This window comes from Gnatocerus cornutus, unplaced genomic scaffold, assembly GCF_029298725.1.
Source record: "Gnatocerus cornutus isolate USDA-ARS CGAHR unplaced genomic scaffold, icGnaCorn1.1 ctg00000071.1, whole genome shotgun sequence".
In the NCBI taxonomy this organism is placed as follows: domain Eukaryota; kingdom Metazoa; phylum Arthropoda; class Insecta; order Coleoptera; family Tenebrionidae; genus Gnatocerus; species Gnatocerus cornutus.
In genome coordinates, this window is record NW_028275415.1 from 427,546 (window position 1) to 438,370 (window position 10,825).

The window sequence follows — 10,825 nt, forward strand, 5'->3', positions numbered from 1 at the left end:
TTCTCTAAGAATTTTGATGATTTCGTGCAGAATTCTGCTGTTTTCTTGCAATTCAGCCGTTGAATCTTGGTAAAAAGTCATGATTTTGTAGATTTCGTGCTCTTCTTTGCAAATTCATGCCAGAAAACAACGAAACTGTTTTCTTGCAATTCAGCTGTTGAATCTTGGTAAAAAGTGATGATTTTGTAGATTTCGTGCTCTTCTTTGCGAATTCAAGCCAGAAAACAACGAAAATCGGCGAGAAATCGTCGTTTTGCATCGAAATATGCGGTTTTCTCTAAGAATTTTGATGATTTCGTGCAGAATTCTGCTGTTTTATTGCAATTCAGCCGTTGAATCTTGGTAAAAAGTCATGATGTTGTAGCTTTCGTGCTCTTCTTTGCGAATTCAAGCCAGAAAACAACGAAAATCGGCGAGAAATCGTCGTTTTGCATCGAAATATGCGGTTTTCTGTAAGAATTTTGATGATTTCGTGCAGAATTCTGCTGTTTTCTTGCAATTCAACCGTTGAATCTAGGTAAAAAGTCATGATTTTGTAGATTTCGTGCTCTTCTTGGCGAATTCAAGATAGAAAACAACGAAAATCGGCGAGAAATCGTTGTTCTGCGTCGAAATATGCGGTTTTCTGTAAAAATTTTGACGATTTCGTACAGAATTCTGCTGTTTTCTTGCAATTCAGCCGTTGAATCTAGGTAAAAAGTCATGATTTTGTAGATTTCGTGCTCTTCTTGGAGAATTCAATTTAGAAAACAACGAAAATCGGCGAGAAATCGTTGTTTTGCATCGAAATATGCAGTTTTCTCTAAGAATTTTGATGATTTCGTGCAGAATTCTGCTGTTTTCTTGCAATTCAGCCGTTGAATCTTGGTAAAAAGTCATGATTTTGTAGATTTCGTGCTCTTCTTTGCGAATTCAAGCCAGCAAACAACGAAAATCGGCGGGAAATCGTCGTTTTGCATCGAAATATGCGGTTTTCTGTAAGAATTTTGATGATTTCGTGCAGAATTCTGCTGATTTCTTGCAATTCAGCCGTAGAATCTTGGTAAAAAGTGATGATTTTGTAGATTTCGTGCTCTTCTTTGCGAATTCAAGCCAGAAAACAACGAAAATCGGCGAAAAATCGTTGTTTTGCATCGAAATATGCGGTTTTCTGTAAGAATTTGGATGATTTCGTGCAGAATTCTGCTGTTTTCTTGCAATTCAGCCGTTTAATCTTGGTAAAAAGTCATGATTTTGTAGATTTCGTGCTCTTCTTTGCGAATTCAAGCCAGAAAACAACGAAAATCGGCGAGAAATCGTCGTTTTGCATCGAAAAATGCGGTTTTCTGTAAGAATTTTCATGATTTCGTGCAAAATTCTGCTGTTTTCTCGTAATTCAGCCGTTGAATCTTGGTAAAAAATCATGATTTTGTAGATATCGTGCTCTTCTTTGCGAATTCAAGCCAGAAAACCACGAAAATCGGCGAGAAATTGTCGTTTTGCATCGAAATATGCGGTTTTCTCTAAGAATTTTGTGGATTTCGTGCAGAATTCTGCTGTTTTCTTGCAATTCAGATGTTGAATCTTGGTAAAAAGTCATGATTTTGTAGATTTCGTGCTCTTCTTTGCGAATTCAAGCCAGAAAACAACGAAAATCGGCGAGAAATCGTCGTTTTGCATCGAAATATGCGGTTTTCTGTAAGAATTTTGATGATTTCGTGCAGAATTCTGCTCTTTTCTTGCAATTCGGCCGTTAAATCTAGGTAAAAAGTGATGATTTTGTAGATTTCGTGCTCTTCTTTGCGAATTCAAGCCAGAAAACAACGAAAATCGGCGAGAAATCGTCGTTTTGCATCGAAATATGCGGTTTTCTCTAAGAATTTTGATGATTTCGTGCAGAATTCTGCTGTTTTCTTGCAATTCAGCCGTTGAATCTTGGTAAAAAGTGATGATTTTGTAGATTTCGTGCTCTTCTTTGCGAATTCAAGCCAGAAAACAACGAAAATCGGCGAGAAATCGTCGTTTTGCATCGAAATATGCGGTTTTCTCTAAGAATTTTGATGATTTCGTGCAGAATTCTGCTATTTTCTTGCAATTCAGCCGTTGAATCTTGGTAAAAAGTCATGATGTTGTAGATTTCGTGCTCTTCTTTGCGAATTCAAGATAGAAAACATCGAAAATCAGCGAGAAATCGTCGTTTTGCATCGAAATATGCGGTTTTCTTTAAGAATTTTGATGATTTCGTGCAGAATTCTGCTCTTTTCTTGCAATTCAGCCGTTAATTCTTGGTAAAAAGTGATGATTTTGTAGATTTCGTGCTCTTCTTTGCAAATTCAAGCCAGAAAACAACGAAAATCGGCGAGAAATCGTCGTTTTGCATCGAAATATGCGGTTTTCTGTAAGAATTTTGATGATTTCGTGCAGAATTCTGCTGTTTTCTTGCAATTCAGCCGTAGAATCTTGGTAAAAAGTGATGATTTTGTAGATTTCGTGCTCTTCTTTGCGAATTCAAGCCAGAAAACAACGAAAATCGGCGAAAAATCGTTGTTTTGCATCGAAATATGCGGTTTTCTGTAAGAATTTTGATGATTTCGTGCAGAATTCTGCTGTTTTCTTGCAATTCAGCCGTTGAATCTTGGTAAAAAGTCATGATTTTGTAGATTTCGTGCTCTTCTTTGCGAATTCAAGCCAGAAAACAACGAAAATCGGCGAGAAATCGTCGTTTTGCATCGAAAAATGCGGTTTTCTGTAAGAATTTTCATGATTTCGTGCAAAATTCTGCTGTTTTCTCGTAATTCAGCCGTTGAATCTTGGTAAAAAATCATGATTTTGTAGATTTCGTGCTCTTCTTTGCGAATTCAAGCCAGAAAACCACGAAAATCGGCGAGAAATCGTCGTTTTGCATCGAAATATGCGGTTTTCTCTAAGAATTTTGTGGATTTCGTGCAGAATTCTGCTGTTTTCTTGCAATTCGGATGTTGAATCTTGGCAAAAAGTCATGATTTTGTAGATTTCGTGCTCTTCTTTGCGAATTCAAGCCAGAAAACAACGAAAATCGGCGAGAAATCGTCGTTTTGCATCGAAATATGCGGTTTTCTCTAAGAATTTTGATGATTTTGTGCAGACTTCTGCTGTTTTCTTGCAATTCAGCTGTTGAATCTTGGTAAAAAGTCATGATTTTGTAGATTTCGTGCTCTTCTTTGCGAATTCAAGCCAGAAAACAACGAAAATCGGCGAGAAATCGTCGTTTTGCATCGAAATATGCGGTTTTCTGTAAGAATTTTGATGATTTCGTGCAGAATTCTGCTGTTTTCTTGCAATTCAGCCGTTGAATCTAGGTAAAAAGTCATGATTTTGTAGATTTCGTGCTCTTCTTGGCGAATTCAAGATAGAAAACAACGAAAATCGGCGAGAAATCGTTGTTTTGCATCGAAATATGCGGTTTTCTTTAAAAATTTTGACGATTTCGTACAGAATTCTGCTGTTTTCTTGCAATTCAGCCGTTGAATCTAGGTAAAAAGTCATGATTATGTAAATTTCGTGCTCTTCTTGGCGAATTCAATTTAGAAAACAACGAAAATCGGCGAGAAATCGTTGTTTTGCATCGAAATATGCAGTTTTCTCTAAGAATTTTGATGATTTCGTGCTGAATTCTGCTGTTTTCTTGCAATTCAGCCGTTGAATCTTGGTAAAAAGTCATGGTTTTGTAGATTTCGTGCTCTTCTTTGCGAATTCAAGCCAGAAAACAACGAAAATCGGCGAGAAATCGTCGTTTTGCATCGAAATATGCGGTTTTCTGTAAGAATTTTGATGATTTCGTGCAGAATTCTGCTGTTTTCTTGCAATTCAGCCGTAGAGTCTTGGTAAAAAGTGATGATTTTGTAGAATTCGTGCTCTTCTTTGCGAATTCAAGCCAGAAAACAACGAAAATCCGCGAAAAATCGTTGTTTTGCATCGAAATATGCGGTTTTCTGTAAGAATTTTGATGATTTCGTGCAGAATTCTGCTGTTTTCTTGCAATTCAGCCGTTGAATCTTGGTAAAGAGTCATGATTTTGTAGATTCCGTGCTCTTCTTTGCGAATTCAAGATAGAAAACAACGAAAATCAGCGAGAAATCGTCGTTTTGCATCGAAATATGCGGTTTTCTCTAAGAATTTTGATGATTTCGTGCAGAATTCTGCTCTTTTCTTGCAATTCAGCCGTTGAATCTTGGTAAAAAGTGATGATTTTGTAGATTTCGTGCTCTTCTTTGCGAATTCAAGCCAGAAAACAACGAAAATCGTCGTTTTGCATCGAAATATGCGGTTTTCTCTAAGAATTTTGTGGATTTCGTGCAGAATTCTGCTGTTTTCTTGCAATTCGGATGTTGAATCTTGGCAAAAAGTCATGATTTTGTAGATTTCGTGCTCTTCTTTGCGAATTCAAGCCAGAAAACAACGAAAATCGGCGAGAAATCGTCGTTTTGCATCGAAATATGCGGTTTTCTCTAAGAATTTTGATGATTTCGTGCAGAATTCTGCTGTTTTCTTGCAATTCAGCCGTTGAATCTTGGTAAAAAGTCATGATGTTGTAGATTTCGTGCTCTTCTTTGCGAATTCAAGCCAGAAAACAACGAAAATCGGCGAGAAATCGTCGTTTTGCATCGAAATATGCGGTTTTCTGTAAAAATTTTGATGATTTCGTGCAGAATTCTGCTGTTTTCTTGCAATTCAACCGTTGAATCTAGGTAAAAAGTCATGATTTTGTAGATTTCGTGTTCTTCTTGGCGAATTCAAGATAGAAAACAACGAAAATCGGCGAGAAATCGTTGTTCTGCATCGAAATATGCGGTTTTCTGTAATAATTTTGACGATTTCGTACAGAATTCTGCTGTTTTCTTGCAATTCAGCCGTTGAATCTAGGTAAAAAGTCATGATTTTGTAGATTTCGTGCTCTTCTTGGCGAATTCAATTTAGAAATCAACGAAAATCGGCGAGAAATCGTTGTTTTGCATCGAAATATGCAGTTTTCTCTAAGAATTTTGATGATTTCGTGCATAATTCTGCTGTTTTCTTGCAATTCAGCCGTTGAATCTTGGTAAAAAGTCATGATTTTGTAGATTTCGTGCTCTTCTTTGCGAATTCAAGCCAGAAAACAACGAAAATCGGCGAGAAATCGTCGTTTTGCATCGAAATATGCGGTTTTCTGTAAGAATTTTGATGATTTCGTGCAGAATTCTGCTGTTTTCTTGCAATTCAGCCGTAGAATCTTGGTAAAAAGTGATGATTTTGTAGATTTCGTGCTCTTCTTTGCGAATTCAAGCCAGAAAACAACGAAAATCGGCGAAAAATCGTTGTTTTGCATCGAAATATGCGGTTTTCTGTAAGAATTTTGATGATTTCGTGCAGAATTCTGCTGTTTTCTTGCAATTCAGCCGTTGAATCTTGGTAAAAAGTCATGATTTTGTAGATTTCGTGCTCTTCTTTGCGAATTCAAGCCAGAAAACAACGAAAATCGGCGAGAAATCGTCGTTTTGCATTGAAAAATGCGGTTTTCTGTAAGAATTTTCATGATTTCGTGCAAAATTCTGCTGTTTTCTCGCAATTCAGCCGTTGAATCTTGGTAAAAAATCATGATTTTGTAGATTTCGTGCTCTTCTTAGCGAATTCAAGCCAGAAAACCACGAAAATCGGCGAGAAATCGTCGTTTTGCATCGAAATATGCGGTTTTCTCTAAGAACTTTGTGGATTTCGTGCAGAATTCTGCTGTTTTCTTGCAATTCAGATGTTAAATCTTGGTAAAAAGTCATGATTTTGTAGATTTCGTGCTCTTCTTTGCGAATTCAAGCCAGAAAACAACGAAAATCGGCGAGAAATCGTCGTTTTGCATCGAAATATGCGGTTTTCTGTAAGAATTTTGATGATTTCGTGCAGAATTCTGCTGTTTTCTTGCAATTCGGCCGTTAAATCTAGGTAAAAAGTCATGATTTTGTAGATTTCGTGCTCTTCTTGGCGAATTCAAGACAGAAAACAACGAAAATCGGCGAGAAATCGTCGTTTTGCATCGAAATATGCGGTTTTCTGTAAGAATTTTGATGATTTCGTGCAGAATTCTGCTGTTTTCTTGCAATTCAGCCGTTGAATCTAGGTAAAAAGTCATGATTATGTAAATTTCGTGCTCTTCTTGGCGAATTCAATTTAGAAAACAACGAAAATCGGCGAGAAATCGTTGTTTTGCATCGAAATATGCCGTTTTCTCTAAGAATTTTGATGATTTCGTGCAGAATTCTGCTGTTTTCTTGCAATTCAGCCGTTGAATCTTGGTAAAAAGTCATGGTTTTGTAGATTTCGTGCTCTTCTTTGCGAATTCAAGCCACAAAACAACGAAAATCGGCGAGAAATCGTCTTTTGCATCGAAATATGCGGTTTTCTGTAAGAATTTTGATGATTTCGTGCAGAATTCTGCTGTTTTCTTGCAATTCAGCCGTTGAATCTTGGTAAAGAGTCATGATTTTGTAGATTCCGTGCTCTTCTTTGCGAATTCAAGATAGAAAACAACGAAAATCAGCGAGAAATCGTCGTTTTGCATCGAAATATGCGGTTTTCTCAAAGAATTTTGATGATTTCGTGCAGAATTCTGCTGTTTTCTTGCAATTCAGCCGTTGAATCTTGGTAAAAAGTCATGATCTTTTAGATTTCGTGTTCTTCTTTGCGAATTCAAGCCAGAAAACAACGAAAATCGGCGAGAAATCGTCGTTTTGCATCGAAATATGCGGTTTTCTGTAAGAATTTTGATGATTTCGTGCAGAATTCTGCTGTTTTCTTGCAATTCAGCCGTTGAATCTAGGTAAAAAGTCATGATTTTGTAGATTTCGTGCTCTTCTTGGCGAATTCAAGATAGAAAACAACGAAAATCGGCGAGAAATCGTTGTTCTGCATCGAAATATGCGGTTTTCTGTAAAAATTTTGACGATTTCGTACAGAATTCTGTTGTTTTCTTGCAATTCAGCCGTTGAATCTAGGTAAAAAGTCATGATTTTGTAGATTTCGTGCTCTTCTTGGCGAATTCAATTTAGAAAACAACGAAAATCGGCGAGAAATCGTTGTTTTGCATCGAAATATGCAGTTTTCTCTAAGAATTTTGATGATTTCGTGCAGAATTCTGCTGTTTTCTTGCAATTCAGCCGTTGAATCTTGGTAAAAAGTAATGATTTTGTAGATTTCGTGCTCTTCTTGGCGAATTCATGACAGAAAACAACGAAAATCGGCGAGAAATCGTTGTTTTGCATCGAAATATGCGGTTTTCTCTAAGAATTTTGATGATTTCGTGCAGAATTCTGCTGTTTTCTTGCAATTCAGCCGTTGAATCTTGGTAAAAAGTCATGATTTTGTAGATTTCATGCTCTTCTTTGCGAATTCAAGCCAGAAAACATCGAAAATCGGCGAGAAATCGTCGTTTTGCATCGAAAAATGCGGTTTTCTGTAAGAATTTTCATGATTTCGTGCAGAATTCTGCTGTTTTCTCGCAATTCAGCCGTTGAATCTAGGTAAAAAGTCATGATTTTGTAGATTTCGTGCTCTTCTTGGCGAATTCAATTTAGAAAACAACGAAAATCGGCGAGAAATCGTTGTTTTGCATCGAAATATGCAGTTTTCTCTAAGAATTTTGATGATTTCGTGCAGAATTCTGCTGTTTTCTTGCAATTCAGCCGTTGAATCTTGGTAAAAAGTCATGGTTTTGTAGATTTCGTGCTCTTCTTTGCGAATTCAAGCCACAAAACAACGAAAATCGGCGAGAAATCGTCGTTTTGCATCGAAATATGCGGTTTTCTGTAAGAATTTTGATGATTTCGTGCAGAATTCTGCTGTTTTCTTGCAATTCAGCCGTTGAATCTTGGTAAAGAGTCATGATTTTGTAGATTCCGTGCTCTTCTTTGCGAATTCAAGATAGAAAACAACGAAAATCAGCGAGAAATCGTCGTTTTGCATCGAAATATGCGGTTTTCTCAAAGAATTTTGATGATTTCGTGCAGAATTCTGCTGTTTTCTTGCAATTCAGCCGTTGAATCTTGGTAAAAAGTCATGATCTTGTAGATTTCGTGCTCTTCTTGGCGAATTCAAGACAGAAAACAACGAAAATCGGCGAGAAATCGTCGTTTTGCATCGAAATATGCGGTTTTCTGTAAGAATTTTGATGATTTCGTGCAGAATTCTGCTGTTTTCTTGCAATTCAGCCGTTGAATCTAGGTAAAAAGTCATGATTATGTAAATTTCGTGCTCTTCTTAGCGAATTCAATTTAGAAAACAACGAAAATCGGCGAGAAATCGTTGTTTTGCATCGAAATATGCAGTTTTCTCTAAGAATTTTGATGATTTCGTGCAGAATTCTGCTGTTTTCTTGCAATTCAGCCGTTGAATCTTGGTAAAGAGTCATGATTTTGTAGATTCCGTGCTCTTCTTTGCGAATTCAAGATAGAAAACAACGAAAATCAGCGAGAAATCGTCGTTTTGCATCGAAATATGCGGTTTTCTCAAAGAATTTTGATGATTTCGTGCAGAATTCTGCTGTTTTCTTGCAATTCAGCCGTTGAATCTTGGTAAAAAGTCATGATCTTGTAGATTTCGTGTTCTTCTTTGCGAATTCAAGCCAGAAAACAACGAAAATCGGCGAGAAATCGTCGTTTTGCATCGAAATATGCGGTTTTCTGTAAGAATTTTGATGATTTCGTGCAGAATGCTGCTGTTTTCTTGCAATTCAGCCGTTGAATCTAGGTAAAAAGTCATGATTTTGTAGATTTCGTGCTCTTCTTGGCGAATTCAAGATAGAAAACAACGAAAATCGGCGAGAAATCGTTGTTCTGCATCGAAATATGCGGTTTTCTGTAAAAATTTTGACGATTTCGTACAGAATTCTGTTGTTTTCTTGCAATTCAGCCGTTGAATCTTGGTAAAAAGTAATGATTTTGTAGATTTCGTGCTCTTCTTGGCGAATTCAATTTAGAAAACAACGAAAATCGGCGAGAAATCGTTGTTTTGCATCGAAATATGCGGTTTTCTCTAAGAATTTTGATGATTTCGTGCAGAATTCTGCTGTTTTCTTGCAATTCAGCCGTTGAATCTTGGTAAAAAGTCATGATTTTGTAGATTTCGTGCTCTTCTTTGCGAATTCAAGCCAGAAAACATCGAAAATCGGCGAGAAATCGTCGTTTTGCATCGAAAAATGCGGTTTTCTGTAAGAATTTTCATGATTTCGTGCAGAATTCTGCTGTTTTCTCGCAATTCAGCCGTTGAATCTAGGTAAAAAGTCATGATTTTGTAGATTTCGTGCTCTTCTTGGCGAATTCAAGATAGAAAACAACGAAAATCGGCGAGAAATCGTTGTTTTGCATCGAAATATGCAGTTTTCTCTAAGAATTTTGATGATTTCGTGCTGAATTCTGCTGTTTTCTTGCAATTCAGCCGTTGAATCTTGGTAAAAAGTCATGGTTTTGTAGATTTCGTGCTCTTCTTTGCGAATTCAAGCCAGAAAACAACGAAAATCGGCGAGAAATCGTCGTTTTGCATCGAAATATGCGGTTTTCTGTAAGAATTTTGATGATTTCGTGCAGAATTCTGCTGTTTTCTTGCAATTCAGCCGTTGAATCTTGGTAAAGAGTCATGATTTTGTAGATTCCGTGCTCTTCTTTGCGAATTCAAGATAGAAAACAACGAAAATCAGCCAGAAATCGTCGTTTTGCATCGAAATATGCGGTTTTCTCTAAGAATTTTGATGATTTCGTGCAGAATTCTGCTCTTTTCTTGCAATTCAGCCGTTGAATCTTGGTAAAAAGTGATGATTTTGTAGATTTCGTGCTCTTCTTTGCGAATTCAAGCCAGAAAACAACGAAAATCGGCGAGAAATCGTCGTTTTGCATCGAAATATGCGGTTTTCTCTAAGAATTTTGATGATTTCGTGCAGAATTCTGCTGTTTTCTTGCAATTCAGCCGTTGAATCTTGGTAAAAAGTGATGATTTTGTAGATTTCGTGCTCTTCTTTGCGAATTCAAGCCAGAAAACAACGAAAATCGGCGAGAAATCGTCGTTTTGCATCGAAATATGCGGTTTTCTCTAAGAATTTTGATGATTTCGTGCAGAATTCTGCTGTTTTCTTGCAATTCAGCCGTTGAATCTTGGTAAAAAGTCATGATGTTGTAGATTTCGTGCTCTTCTTTGCGAATTCAAGCCAGAAAACAACGAAAATCGGCGAGAAATCGTCGTTTTGCATCGAAATATGCGGTTTTCTGTGAAAATTTTGATGATTTCGTGCAGAATTCTGCTGTTTTCTTGCAATTCAACCGTTGAATCTAGGTAAAAAGTCATGATTTTGTAGATTTCGTGTTCTTCTTGGCGAATTCAAGATAGAAAACAACGAAAATCGGCGAGAAATCGTTGTTCTGCATCGAAATATGCGGTTTTCTGTAAAAATTTTGACGATTTCGTACAGAATTCTGCTGTTTTCTTGCAATTCAGCCGTTGAATCTAGGTAAAAAGTCATGATTTTGTAGATTTCGTGCTCTTCTTGGCGAATTCAATTTAGAAATCAACGAAAATCGGCGAGAAATCGTTGTTTTGCATCGAAATATGCAGTTTTCTCTAAGAATTTTGATGATTTCGTGCAGAATTCTGCTGTTTTCTTGCAATTCAGCCGTTGAATCTTGGTAAAAAGTCATGATTTTGTAGATTTCGTGCTCTTCTTTGCGAATTCAAGCCAGAAAACAACGAATATCGGCGAGAAATCGTCGTTTTGCATCGAAATATGCGGTTTTCTGTAAGAATTTTGATGATTTCGTGCAGAATTCTGCTGTTTTCTTGCAATTCAGCCGTAGAA